Source organism: Equus przewalskii, chromosome 19 (genome assembly GCF_037783145.1).
Source record: "Equus przewalskii isolate Varuska chromosome 19, EquPr2, whole genome shotgun sequence".
NCBI classification, from domain to species: domain Eukaryota; kingdom Metazoa; phylum Chordata; class Mammalia; order Perissodactyla; family Equidae; genus Equus; species Equus przewalskii.
The window spans coordinates 23,394,668-23,409,907 of record NC_091849.1 but is presented as its reverse complement, the minus strand read 5'-3'; the positions used below and the strand labels follow the sequence as shown (position 1 = coordinate 23,409,907).

At 40.6% G+C, this 15,240-nt stretch overlaps 1 protein-coding gene across 6 annotated transcripts in view; it reads left to right on the top strand.

Annotated features, from left to right (window-relative positions):
• Nucleotides 1-15,240, top strand: part of LOC103541420 (cytidine monophosphate-N-acetylneuraminic acid hydroxylase) — a 348,688-nt gene that overhangs the window by 195,989 nt on the left and 137,459 nt on the right. The window contains exon 1 of one of the 6 annotated variants that reach the window (XM_070584223.1): nt 13,941-14,063. The exons of the other annotated variants lie outside the window; for them this stretch is intronic. The gene's annotated coding sequence lies outside the window, so the exon portion shown is untranslated. Of the gene's footprint in view, nt 1-13,940; nt 14,064-15,240 lie in introns of those variants that run through there. 6 annotated transcript variants of the gene reach the window in all.

The window sequence follows — 15,240 nt, the reverse complement described above, 5'->3', positions numbered from 1 at the left end:
CCACCTTTCCTGTTTGCATGAATATTCAGATTCTCCTTCAAGAGAACAGGTATTTATCTAGGAAACATTACGCAGAAGATACTGGAATAGACAGCTCACATTCTTCAAGAGCTTACAACCTTTTCAGTCATTCGTCTGCTCGTCCATTCAGCAAAAGGTGAGTGAGTACTAGCTACTTTTTCCACACTTGACTTGACACAGGGATGAATAAAAATATAGTCATTGCTTTTAGCGAGCTTTGGTGGAGAGCAGATAAAGTCCTGGTGTCGAATAACAAAGCAGGAGATAAACTATTCATCAATAAAGAGCTATCATAAGGCAGTAGGCAAAGGATCACAAAGTGAATCCAGCAAACAGTAGACAAAATACTCTAAGTTTTCATGGAAGATTTTTGATATGTCAACTCAGTTACTCGTAGGCAGAAATTACATACCTATTTAAGGTCATTGACTATCTTAGACTGTGGATTATTCAATCCAAGTGCAGAAATTAGAAAGAAGTTTTAAAACAGAGAAAAAGAACATGACCCAACATATTTGGAAAAATTTCCTCTGAGGGAAATCTATAAAAGCACGTCAAACCTGCAAATGTATCATTTATTTTTATGTAGACAGTATGTGTTACCCAGAATTACATCACTCTGTGGAGATATACTTGCAGAAATAAAACGTCAATGATTTCCAACCCAAAGAGGCAAACATCTGACTCATTACCTGCGGCGAACGTGACAAACGCTACACTTCAGAAACACTCTCTGACTCCTTATGGTTGTGACAAGTTGCTGTGGGCTTGGGGAAGGAACTACAACCCTTCGTGTTTATAAGTAAAACAGATAAATAGTACCAGAACTGAGCTGAGTTTTAAAATTTTTATTCAGACTTTATCTGTGCAGCAGTCTTCAAACCCTCCATTTCCGTAATTTTCAGTAGCGATTGAATTGCAAACAAGGAAAGAACTCCATGTGGACCACACAAGCTGGTCCAGTGCTTTGGACAAGTCTCAAATTGCTGAACTCTCAATCTGATCATATTAGAACATATGTCCGAGAGCATATCCTAAATCGACACCATCCAGGATATCCTGGCTGTAGATGCCTGGATGTATAAAGAGCTGTATTTCACATAAAAAGCATAGGACAGGGGCCAGCCTGGTGGTACAGTGGTTAAGTTCACACCTTCTGCTTTGGTGGCTGGGGTTCGCCGGTTCAGATCCCGGGTGCAGACATGGCATCGCTTGTAAAGCCATGCTGTGGCAGGTGTCCCACATATAAAGCAGAGGAAGATGGGCACGGATGGTAGGTCAGGACCAGTCTTCCTCAGCAAAAAAGAGGAGGATTGGCGGCAGATTTTAGCTCAAGGCTAATCTTCCTCAAAAGAAAAAAGAAAGCATAGGGCAAAAGTTATCACCCCAACAGTAAGGCTAAAATTTCCCAAGTATGGCAAACCAACCTGGGATGGACAGTACCTTTTGAGAGATTGGGTACTTGGCTAGGTTCTATTCCAACCTGGCCTTCTTTGTACAAGTCATCTAATTCGGAAATGACTATCAAAGAGAAGGCTGTAATAGTGATCAAGACCCTCAAAATCAAATCTCTTTTTCAAAGATCTTCGACCAGTACATCAAACACCTTCCTGGGGCTGGTCTGGTGGCACAGCGGTTAAGTTCGCACGTTCTGCTTCGGTGGCCCGGGGTTCACTGCTTTGAATCCTGGGTGTGGACATGGCACCGCTTGGCAAGCCATGCTGTGGTAGGCGTCCCACATATAAAGTAGAGGAAGATGTGCACGAATGTTAACTCAAGGCCAATGTTCCTCAGCAAAAAGAAGAGAATTGGCGGCAGATGTTGGCTCAGGGCTAATCTTCCTCAAAAAAAGAAAAAAAAAGACCTTCCTTACATAGGGCAATTCAATGTGAACTGCTAGAGTCATAGGGAAAACTGTTTCTGTGGATTGTTTTGTATCAGCCCTAAACTTTCTTGGAAGATGCTGTGAAAAATGAAGAACTGGACAAGAACTGCAGTGCCTTTGTCCACAGAATGTGGATGTCAAAGAGCTGTCTGGCCTCTAAGTGTAACCTAGGGTTCTGTACTGTATCCCCAAGTCTCTGGAGGGACAATGTGGTTTCCTGAGAAGAGACATTATTGATTGGCTTCCCCATTTTCACCATGGAAGCAGACTGGAGGCTGATGACATAATTTTATTTTCATTGTGCACTTGACTCCTTCTAATTGGCGACTGTGTAGAAAAGAGTTAACACAGCAGGCCTAAATGGTATCCTTTGACAGATCTGCTTACAAGGTTGGCCCTTGGCTAGTAACTGGGAATTTAGATTTGGGAAGTCTCCATGATTAACTGATAAGAGGGGCTCATAGTGCCTAAACCTTTTTTTTATTGAGTTCATAATAGTTTACATCATTGTGAAATTTCAGTTATTCATTATTACCTATCCATCACCATGTCCGCTCCTCTTCACTCCCTGTGCTCACCCCCTGACCCTTTCCCCTGGGTAACCACTGAACCATTCTCTTTGTTCGTGTGTTTATCTTCCACATATGAATGACATCATATGGTGTTTGTCTTTCTCTGTCTGGCTTATTTTGCCTAACATAATACCCTCCAGGTCCATCCATGTTGTTGCAAATGGCACAATATTGTCTTTTTTATGGCTGAGTAGTATTCCATTGTGAATATATACCACATCTTTTTTATCCAATCATTGGTTGATGGGCACTTGGATTGCTTCCACGTCTTGGCTATTGTGAATAGTGCTGCAATGAACATAGGGGTGCATAAGACACTTTGGATTGTTGATTTCAACTTCTTTGGGTAGATACCCAGTAGTGGGATAGCTGGGTCATGTGGTATTTCTATTTTCAGTTTTTTGAGGAATCTGCATACTGTTTTCCATAGTGGCTGCACCAGTTGGCATTCCCACCAACAGTGTATGAGGATTTCCTTTTCTCCACAACCTCTCTTACATTTGTTATTTTTAGTCTTAGTGATTATAGCCATTTTAACAGGTATAACGTGGTACCTTAGAGTAGTTTTGATTTGCATTTCCCTGATAACTACTGATGTTGAACATCTTTTCATGTGCTTTTCGGCTATCTGTATATCTTGTTTGGAAAAATGTACATTCATATCCTCTGCCCACTTCTTGATCAGGCTGTTTGTTTTTCTGTTGTTCAATTGTGTGAGTTCTTTATATGTTATGGAGATTAACCCCTGGTCAGATACATGATTTGCAAATATTTTCTCCCATTTGGTGGGTTGTCTTTGTTTTTATCCTGGTTTCCTTTGCCTTGTAGAAGCTCTTTAGTCTGATGAAGTCCCACTTGTTTATTTTTTCTTTTGTTTCCCTTGTCTGAGAAGATATGGTATTTGAAAAGATGCTTTTATCACAGCGCCTAAAGTTTTTGTACAAACAGTATGGTTTATGCTGAACCCCTGATTTTCTTCTGAGAGTCTAGAATTTGGGTAAGTACCAAATAGAGGGTGCCTATGTGTCTAGCCCCCAATAAAAACCCTGGGTGCTGAGTCTCTAATAAGCTTTCCTGGTTGGGAGCATTTCACAGGTGTTGTCACAACTTGTTGCTGGGAGATTAAGTGCATCCCATGGGACTCTATTGAGAGAAGGCTCTGGAAGCTCATGCCTCGTTTCCTCTGGACTTTGCCCCATGTGCCTTTTTCCTTGGCTGATTTTGCTTTGTCTGCTTTCACTGTAAGCCATCATGGCCACAAATCCAAACATACACTGAGGCCTGTGAGTCCTAACAAATCATCCAACCTGGGTGCAGTCTTGGGGCCTTCTAACACGATGGCTCCATAAAGCTACTTTACAAGAAGCATGAGAAGATTATGGCTTCGCATTTTGGAAAATTGCCCTTGCTTTTATATTTATTATGTTTACTAGCGTGGGGTCGGTGTGCTCTACAGCGTGAGGTCCTGGGCCTTGGCATGAAAGACACTGAGATTTGGATCCAGCTATGACTTCAGCAAGTGACTTGTGACTAAGCTTCAGTTTCCTGACACGTAAAATGTAGACAACGAGGGGCTGGCCCCATGGCCAAGTGGTTAAGTTCACGCGCTCCGCTGCAGGCGGCCCAGTGTTTCGTTGGTTTGAATCCTGGACGCAGACATGGCACTGCTCATCAAACCACGCTTAGGCAGCATCCCACATGCCACAACTAGAAGGACCCACAACGAAGAATATACAACTATGTACCGGGGGGCTTTGGGGAGAAAAAGGAAAAAATAAAATCTTAAAAAAAAAAAAATGTAGACAACGATATTTCCACCAAAGAATTATCCGGCGGATTAAATGACGTAATGCGTCTCAAGTGGAGGCCTGTGTCTGGTGCACATAGTCCAATATTGTTGTTGTGCTTGAAGAAAGATTACTGAGTGGTGTCTTCAAATATTGTTCCAGTTGAAGAAAACAGTGTATCTGTGGGAGAGTCAACTCCCAATTATTTCTGACATTGGTGAAAGATTACAAGAAGAAGGAAGGTTATTTAGTATTATCTTATATACAATATATACATTACATTTCATAATATTCATAATATTTTACACATTATGAATATAAAATATTTATAATATATACTACACCAGAGACATGATATTTCAACATGAAAGTATCTATGTTTTCACATTTAAAGCTAATATATACTTGCTGTAAAAGCATTTAAATGACACAAAAATGTCAAAAGTGGAAAGTGAAACTTCTCCATAATTTTATATCTTCCCTCCAAGATTTGGTGCCTATGCCTTCAGGTTATATATATATATATATAGAAACGTAATTTTAGGCAGAAGCGGATCACATTACCCATATTGTTTCATGTTCATTCACCAATATATCTGGGACTTGGCATTTCTGTGTCATTACATATAGAGCAACCTCATTATTTTAAAATGTGGCTTGGTTTCCTGTTGTTCGGAAATACCATAGTCTGTTTACCCAATTCCCTTCCAACGGCGATTTGGGTTATTTCTAAGCTGAAGTAAAAATAAACCAGACTACCGTAAACAAACTCTACATTCTAGAGAACTCCCCTCCTTTAGAACAAAAAAGCATTAAAAAAAAAAAAAAAAAAAGTCTGGCTAGTTTCTCTTAACTAAATGGCAAGATAGGCCTATTTAACCTGGAGCTGAGGGCTGAGGGACCCTGAGTCCCTTCACTCTTGCCCCAAGGGCGGCTTCAGGGCCCAGACGAGCTTAGACTACTGGCCAGTGAGACTCGAATTTCTAGAAGAAAACTGAAATGAAAAAGCTGTGTTCAAACCATACTGAGATTGTAAATGGTTGGGCAGTTCTAAGTGTCTCTAAATATTTGGCTGTAAGGTATGGACCAGGTTTGGATCCTGATTTGGTGCAGAATATATGTGAGACAACTGCGGGAATTTGCCTCCTGAGTGGAGATTCGATAATATTAAGGAATTTTGAACAGAAGTGTTAGATTTGGTAACGATGTTGTAGTTATGTTTATTAGAATCCTTATCTTTTAGAGATATATACTAAAATATTGGAAGGTGAAATCATGATGGCTGGGGTGGGCTTTAGAATCTTCGGGCTGGGGAGGACAGAACTGCTTGTGAGTGTATGTGTGAGGGTGGGTGGGTAGAGACAAATTGTTAAAGTTGGGTCAAGGGAGTTGATTTGATACTTCTTGCTACTTTTGCATATTGTCAATTTTCCATAAAAAGTTGAAAAAATGATGAGGCTTTGATGACTGATGATCTCCACTGGGGTAGAGAGAAGCTGTGAAAGAACTTGGGGCTGTGAAGAGAGCACTTTGTCAGGGCTGGCTTATTTTAATAAGGGAATTTTTTACTCTTGGCCTTAGTCCAGGAGCGAGGAGCTTTTTTTGTTAAGGTCACTGACTCATGGGAGGAAGAGAAACCAAACCAGGATATAAGCTTTTAATTAAAAATATATTGTTTTAATAAACAGAAAGCATTAACTTTAAAAATTCAGGAAAGAAATTACAAAATTCGAACCACTAAGTAATTGTGATGATAACAATGAGTGAAAAATAAACATGCCAGGCTGGCCCCATGGCCGAGTGGTTAAGTTCGCGCACTCTGCTTCGGTGGCCCAGGGTTTCACCGGTTTGGATCCTGGGTGCGCACATGGCACTGCTTGTCAGGCCACGGTGAGGCGGTGTCCCACATGCCACAACTGGAAGCACCCAAAACTAAAAATACACAACTATGTACTGGGGGGCTTTGGGAGAAAAAGGAAAAATAAAATCTTAAAAAAAAAAAAGAAAGAAACATGCCAAATTAATATGGCAAAATATGATAAATAAAGTGGTGTCAAAAGTGATATTAGAGTTTTAAGGGGAGAGAAATTAATCCTGATTGGGGGATATAAGAGAGGCAGTGTGGAATAGTGATTTGTTTGAAGTCAGTAGACCTGGATTAAAATCCCATCTTTGGCAATTACTAGCTGTGTGACCTTACACTTTAACCTCCCTGAGCTTCAATTACGGGTAAAATCCTCATGCCTTACGTCATGCCTTTATAGCTTTGCTGTAGAAAATAGAAACACTGACTATGAATGATAGAATTCTTGGCACATTGATTACAAGCAATAAATAGTGTGGTTATAAGATTATTAACACTATTTTCATATTTATTCATTTTTCAAAGAAAGAATAATGTCGTTATCTTTGAGTCAAAATATCATCTTGTTTTTGGCTGAGCAGCATTCATTCCCTCTTCCTAACTGCACAGCCAATTTCAAACACTTCCCCCCTCACGTGTCGTCTTGGTAGGAGAGTAAATCCAGTGGGTTCCCTTTCACTTCAGAAGCTCCCTCCTCTCGTGATGTTGGCAGAGCAAGCTGTCTTTTGAGATTTTGACAAAGGGTTTATCCCAGCAGCAATACCCCAGACCAGATAGTTCCTGCCAGGAAACCATTCTTTCGTTCCTGCTAGCTTGCCCCTGGAGCCACCCTGGGTGCTGCCAACTTCCAAGGCCAGTCTTCTTATCTTGCCTATTGATTTTCAGAGCTATCTATCTCCTCACAATAACTCTTTTTTGCCAGAGGTAGCCAGAGTCGGGTTTTCCCCATTAGTAAGCAAAAATTCTCATTCCTCTATTCTAAATTATGGCCCATTAAGGACTCCTGGAAAAAGAGGCCAGAAAGAGGAATAAGGAGAGAGAATAAGGGAACAACTGGAGAAAGAGCAAAGATGTGGCTTGCATGAGCAAAATTCAGCAGAAAGTTAGATGCGGAAGCAGAGGGAGACAGAGGAAGAAAGGCCAATTTTATACCCCCATCCATTCCCTGTCCCCTAACAACAGCCAGATCCACCTCTGTCACCTTATCCGGTGTCCTACCAACGCCTGTGCTTCAGATCCTACCCCTCCCATTCAAAGTCTCCAAACTGTTGAGGGCCAATGTGCAACTTTACAGGCATATTCCATCTATGTGCCTCCCCACCCACCAACAAAATGCCTCATACCTCTCAACCAACCTGCCACCCCAGCCCTGCCACTGCCAAGCCCCTTCTCCACCAGGGAGGGGCAGGATCGCCATTACTTTCAGTCCTTTTGGACATGGTTACCAGCTGCTGTCTCAGACCTGCCTCGCCCATGTTTGTCTCTATTTCACAACTAGGTTGAAAGGCTCAGGTGAGGGTGACCTGAAGCAGGAAATTAAGACGTGGCGTCTTTCCACAGAAGCGCTCTTTTGAAAATAGAGGATAGGTCTGTAAAGCAATTGCTTTTTAAACAAACTTGCAGGGACTTAAACATCTAAGCAAATGGTGAACCTATTAAAATCATGACCTCGGAGGCTACTGACTTATGCTAATTATGCTGCCATTTTCCCTCGTATTTCTTTTTTTTTAAAAAAATTTTATTTTATTTTTACTTTTCTTATTGATTTCATAATAGTTTACATCATTGTGAAATTTCAGTTCGACATATTTCTGTCACCACCCAAGTGCTCCCCTTCACCCCCTGTGCTCTCTCCCCACCCTGCCCTCCCTGGTAACCACTGAACTGTTTTCTTTGTCCATGTGTTTGTCTATATTCCACATATAAGTGAAATAATATGGTGTTTGTCTTTCTTAGTCTTGTTTCCTCATATTTCTGAAACTCATTTTGGATAGTTTCTTTTAGCTTCTAAAGCCTAATTTTTCTCATTCAATGAATGTGTTCTGAGTGTCTAGCTTGCCACAAACTTTGGGTCAGGTATTGGTAAAAAAGAGGCCATGGTTATGAAACTCCTAGCCTTAGAAGGACACAGATACATAAGCAATTATAAGAAGGAAGAGATCCAGATAATTCTTTTTCTTTCTCTTTTTGGTGAGGAAGATTGGCCCTGAGCTAACATCTGTTACCAATCTTCCTCTTTTTGCTTGAGGAAGATTGTTGCTGAGCTAATCTGTGCCAGTCTTCTTCTATTTTGCATGTGGGATGCCGCCACAGCACGGCTTAGTGAACAGTGTGTAGGTCCATGCTGGGATCCAAACCCACGAACCTTGGGTCACCAAAGAAGAGCGCGTGAACTTAACCACCCTGCCGCTGGGCCAGCCCCCAAATAATTCATTCTTAAATAATCAAGTGTTTTTAGAACTGTATATAGTTTGCAGAAAATTCTTTACAGCATCCAAAAAATGTGAGCAAATTGACATCTTTTAAGAGTGGTCCTACCTCTAACACTCAGATTGTTTCCAGACACTATTTCCAACCAAAGGAACCAAAGCTTTTAGGAAAAATAGCTGATTTGAAGTCTGGAGCAGGAAATCTATAAGATGAACATGGAATATCTTGTCATATAAGAGGCAAGAAACTATCAAATACTATTGGGATCATCTCAAAATGCTGCACAGCAGCCAACTTGAAAAGATTCTCACTGGCCAGGATGGGAAGGTTTGAACATTAATAAGAATAATGAGTGGATTCAACCTCATCATATATGTTTAACTCAATAAGTTCACAATGATACTAAAAAGAAATTGAAGGATTCGGAAAAAATCATGCATTTATTTCCCTCTGCTTTATGAACTGTACAACTGGGTAACTAAGTAGTAAAGAGAAATTTATCTTACAGAAAGATTATAGTTAATGGTTGACAAAGGAATGATGGGGTTTTGCCATCTTGCAAGGCCCTAATGAAATAATGGATCACAGTATTGAACATCCATGGTGGCAAACATCACGAAAAGAGAGACCCTGACTTCTCTGGAGGTGAAAAGCTTTAATCAATTAATAAAAGGCAACATTTCTCAAAGCATGTTATGCTAACTACTGTCTCTATTAGATGTTCTGCCAAAAATTGTTTTAATCTTAAATAAGTTTGGGGAATGTGGAACATAGTGTCTCTTCTTTCTTTATGATTCATCATGCACATTAGTATATTAAATTCCTGCAATAAACTATGAAAAAAAAGAGAGAGAGTGCCTGACATCATGAGTATCCTGATGGAAGAAACAAAGCATCATCTATGCAAAACTCTTATAAAACAAATAGAGCCTGAATCTCATAAAGCCCCTAGAGCCAACTCAAGGAAACAAGAAGAGAGAGGGACATGTTAAATTATACCACAGGGATGCAATACGCAAAATCCAAAAGGTGTAAAGCGCTGAGGGTCCAACAACTTAGTTTTTTTCTACAAATAAATTGTAAGGGGAAAATAGATGGAAGGGAGTCTATTAATGAAAAGAGACTTAAAAGATATACCAACCAGGGGCTGGCCCAGTGGTTAAGTTCGCATGTTCTGCTTCAGTGGCCCAGGGTTCGCCAGTTTGGATCCCGGGTGCGGACCTACACACTGCTTGTCAAGCCATGTTGTGGCAGGTGTCCCATGTATAAAGTAGAGGCATGGGCATGTATGTTAGCTCAGAGCCAATCTTCCTCAAAAAAAAAAAAGATATAGCAACCAATCATATTGCGTGGAGTTTGTTTAGGTCCTGAATTTTTTTTAATGCTAAAAAAAATCTCTATTTATGACAGTTAAAAGACAACTGGAAATATGAACACTGGTTATTTAATAATATTAAGGAATGTATTAGATATAATATTGGTAGATGGTTTTGTTAAAAAAAGATCTTTCCTGGCCTGCCCCATGGCCAAGTGGTTGGGTTTGCGCTTCACTTTGGCGGCCCAGGGTTTTGCTGATTCGGATCCTGGATGCAGACATGGCACCACTCATCAAGCCATGCTATGGCGGCGTCCTACATGCCACAGCTAGAAGGGCCCACAGCTAAAAGTGTACAGCTATGTACCGGGCGGCTTTGGGGAGAAAAAGGAAAAATAAAATCTTAAAAAGTCATTCCTTTTAGAGATTCATATGTAAACACATATGGATGATATAAGGGACTTGCTTTCAAATGACACTGGATAGAGGGAAGTGGCTGAGAGTTTGGATGGGGCCGTGGGTTAGCTCTGGGTTGATGGTTGTTGGGCTGGGTGATGGGTACACGGGGTGTCATTATATTATTTTGTCTACGTTTGTGGGGGTTTGAGATTCTCTCTACTGGAAAATTTAAAAAACGAGAGTGGTTATAATTTTTAAGTGGCCATTTAGTGTTGAATCTGACAAAGGGGGAGAGTGGATCAAGTTAAGTCTGTTTTTCATAATTTCCAGAAAGATAAATATCAACCTGTCATTAGTGGCTGCCTCCAGGGGCAGGATGACAGAGATGGAACAACAGAGATTTGACTTCACCTTAAATACTCTCTTTTTTTATAAAATAAATAAATATATAAATATATGTATATATAAATATATATAAATAAATATATAAATATATAAAATAAATTTTTTTATAAAAAATAGTCTGTTTTTTTTTTTTTTTTGAGGAAGATCAGCCCTGAGCTAACATCTGCTGCCAATCCTCCTCTCTTCGCTGAGGAAGACTGGCCCTTAGCTAACATCTGTGCCCATCTTCCTCTACTTTATATGTGGGACGCCTACCACAGCATGGCATCCCAAGCGGTGCCATGTCCACACCTGGGATCCGAACTGGTGAACCCTGGGCCGCTGAATTGGAACATGTGCACTTAACCTCAGCGCCATCAGGCAGGCCGTCTTTTCTTTTTACAATGAATATGTATGTACTTTTATAATACACAAGCCTTTAAGAAAATATTTTTTTCTTTTGTGTCTAATAACCTAGTCCAAATGATCAAAATACTTAATTCCTTAAAGTAACAGAAGCATTCTTGCAATGAGAGTTACTGAAACAAAGGATGAGCACTTTTTTTTTTGAAAAGAGCAAGATTTTTTTTTTGGAGGGTAAGTGTCACCCTAAGCTAACTAACATCTGTTGCCAATCTTCCTCCTTTTTCCTTCCTTTCCTCCAGCCCCAAAGCCCCAGTACATAGTTGTGTATAGCTGTGGGTTCTTCTGGTCCTTCTACGTGAGCTGCCACCACAGCATGTCTACTGACAGGCGAGTGGTGTGGTTCGGCACCTGGCAACTGAACCCGGGCTGCCAAAGCAGAGTGCACTGAACTTTAACTTCTAGGCCATCAGGGCTGGCTCTATCACATGTTTTGACATATAAAATTCTGAATTTTTTTTTTAAATCTCATGATTATATTGTTCTGAGTCATAACATAATCAAATAGGTCCTATGGATCATAAATCAATTTTGGAAAATGAGTGTGGAGCCAAGGAAATCAAGCCCAGGACTAGCACCAGAGACTTCCCACTCACTTTGAGGTGCTATAATTTGGTTAGCTATAAGGCCAAATCCAACAGGGATCTGGAACACTGTATAACAAATTAAGAAAAAGTGTGATCATGTTGCTTATTCTTTCTTAAGTGTCCATGACATTCAATTTTTGTTCATAGAAGCTAAGGTAGAAAGCACACAATGTAATTTATGATTAATTTTTATAAGGGGCTCTCTTTGTTTTTGTGACCTGTGTCTTCAAATATGTTATTCCAGTCAGGAGGTCATTTATTCATTCAATTTACCTGAGGTGGGAGGCAATATAGTATGATGGTAAATGTTTTAGTTTCTATTTGCCACAAACCACATAGCAAGCCTTTATAGGGCAACCATGTATGCAGTGAAGTGTTATGGGATAATTATGCCCATAACACGCATTCTTTCAATAAACATTTGTGGTGTGCCTACGATGACCTAGGTGTTATTGCAAGTACCGTGGATACAGAAGTGAACAAGTCATCTTAATACCTAAAGAATGACCTCATTCTTAGTAACAATGGCCATGTTATATGCTCTTTCTGTGTCTCACTTTCCTCATCTATAAAGCAAAGATGATACCTACTACATAGAGTTGTTTTTAGGATTACATGATAAAATGTGTGTAAATCAGTAAGAACACACCTGGCTTATGAAAAGTTCTCAACACACGTTATATTGTCAGATGTAATCGACGGGCAGGTGGCGAGGGAGTTGATAAATACCTAGAACTTGGAGAACTTACTCAGGGGTGCAGGTGCAGGTGATTGCACGAGCCACAGGCATATAGAGAAGATCAGGAAAGCCCTGAGTGTTTGGGGAAAGACCTTGGAGACACCAAAGGCCAACATTGCCCACCTCCCGTTTGCCTCAGACAGGCCCTGGATGCAGGTGTAGCGTGTGAAGAGCAGCATCTTGATATTTAACAAAACTGGCTTCTCAACATCAGCAGCAGAGAATATCGTAGTTGCTTTCTTAGTTGACGAGGAGAATCTCAACTTGGTGCTTCCACAGTGGTTCCTCCAATTGGCTGATAATCAAAATAACCTGGGGAGCTTTTTGAAAATACAAACTCAAAGTTCCAAGGTGGAAATTTCCATGGTGGGGAAATTTTGAGGACCGCTCACGTAAAGGGAACAAAACTATTTGTTTACTGCTTTATCCCTCACCCCTAGAGCAATGCCCGATACGTAGGAGATATTGAATGAGGGTTTGTTGAATGATATTTCTTTATTCTCACTTCCCTCCTATCCTTCCTTCCTCCATACACATAGGGCATTTACGCCCCTGTGAAATGCTGAGTTGTTTTGGATATTGAGTTTAGCGTCTTGTCGGGGGTGGGCCCTATGTAGAGGAAAAAGAAGTGACTTTGTCCTTGATGGGATTTAAGCGGGCATGGTCAGGCCTGCTTGCTCCAAACTCTTCTTTGTGTCTGCCGGAGTACGAGCAACTTCCACCACTGCCGCCCTTCCTGTGCTGAGATATGGTATCTCTGGGGAAAGTGCAGTCAACCATGAAGTAATATAGCACATCGGGAGAGGAAGGGTGTTGGAAAGGGAAGATGTGACAGAGAGCACCAGAGGTAAAAACCCTTTATTCCTAGCTTATCACACATTAGCACAGATTGGGCTGTGAAAGGCTGGCTGCCACTTTGAGAAGCAGAGGGACTGATCCTGAAGGAATGAGATGCGGGGCAGGATTGACAGGCAGTAGCAGTAAGGAAAAGTCCCAGAGCTTGGGGATGGCAGGCCAGAAGGAGCACCCAGGGAGCTGACAGGAGTGGGGTAGGGGCAGAGTTGTTGGCAGGGGACAATGGAGGTAATGGTGGCAAGCTTTGAAGAGTACAGAGAGGTGTTCACACTTAAAAGAAACTTTTCCTAAGTCATACTTTGTCTTAGGCTGGTCAGGTGACATTAATGACTCCAAGTGCTTGGTACACGGTTGACTCTAATCTGTTGAAATATATTGCTGAGAGTTAGCAGTTCAATCGCACAGGCATTTTGGGGGTACCTTCTAAGGGCTAAGGTTTGGGATACAGAGACTGATCAGTATGCTGCCTTCGTGAAACATGGGGTTCCAGGGAGTCACAGATTTGCACCACTCCCAGGGCTGCGTGACGGCTGGTGATTGTTTCCTCAAATCGTGGCAGGTGGTTCTTTGCCTGGCCCTGGGTATTTTCCTCATACACACGCACTGCTGAGTCCTCAGCTGAATACTTAAGGGCGCCCTCTGCAGATCTCAAAGTTCTCTCTCGGGGCAGGGCTCTTTCGTATTCTGCCCCAGAAGGTGTAGCCAGCTCAACCTCATCAGACGCTCAGCTGTTTCCTCAGCTCAAGGAGACTTCCAGAAACGTGTCCCTTCCCTGCTCTGTGACCTGGAGACTCTCCAAACAGTAAGCTGGGGCCATCTTCCAGCTCACCTCATTTGTTCACTGTTTCTTAGAGATCACCACTGTTCAGATTCGTTGTCTGACTTTGAGAATTGTTCTTCCATATATCTTGTCCTTTTTGTTTGGTTGTTTCAAACAGGAGGGTAAATCTGGTCCCTGTTTCTCCATCTTGTCCAGAAGTGGTAATATATGAGTCATTCTTGATGATTTTGTTTCTTACTCATTTTTAGTTTTAATTTACATTTTTGTAAGTTTTAATTTACTCATTTTGGTTTTAATTTACGTTTCTCTGATCACTAATGATGGGTACTTTTTCACGTACTCATTAATTGTTTATCTTTTTGATAAAATGTCCAAATCATTTGCCTGTCCTTTTTATTGAAGTCACATTGGTTTATGACATTATATAAACTTCAGGTGTACATCATATTTCCACTTCTGTATAGACTGCACCATGTTCACCACCAGACGTCTAGTTGCCATCTGTCACTGTACACATGTGCCCCTATTTTTTTTAATTGTGTTGCTTCTCTTTTTATTTTTGAGCTGTAGGAATTCTTGAGTTGTATATCATGAACACGAGTTTTTTTTATCAGATGTGTATTTTGCAAATATTTTCTCCCAGTCCATAGCTTGCCAAGTCATTTTCTTAGCAACGTCTTTCTTTAAGCAGAAGTTTAAAAAGTTTTGAAGTCTAATTTATTAATTTCTCTTTTATGGTAATGATTTCTGTATCAATTCTGAGAAATCTTTGTGTACCTCCAAGTCATGAGTTATTCTCTATACTTCTAAAAGCTTTATAGTTTAATGTTTGCTTTATGTCTATGTTTATTTCAAATTAATTTTTGTATATGGCATGAGATAGGGATCAAGGTTAATTTTTTTCGCCCTATGAGCATCCATTTGTTCCAGTACCATTTGTCGAAAACTAACAAATGCCTTCTATTCCACTCCATTAATCTAAGTTTTTAGTCTTTTACCAGTACCATGCTGTCTTGATTCTGTAGCTTTATAATAAAAGTTTTGAAGTCAGGTAGTATAAGTCCACCAACTTTATCCTCCTTTTTCGAGATTGCATTGGCTATTTAAGTTGTTTGTATTTCCACATCTTAGAATGAACTTGTCACTTTCTACAAAAAAGAGCTTAGTGAGATTATGATTGGAAATGCATCAATTCTAT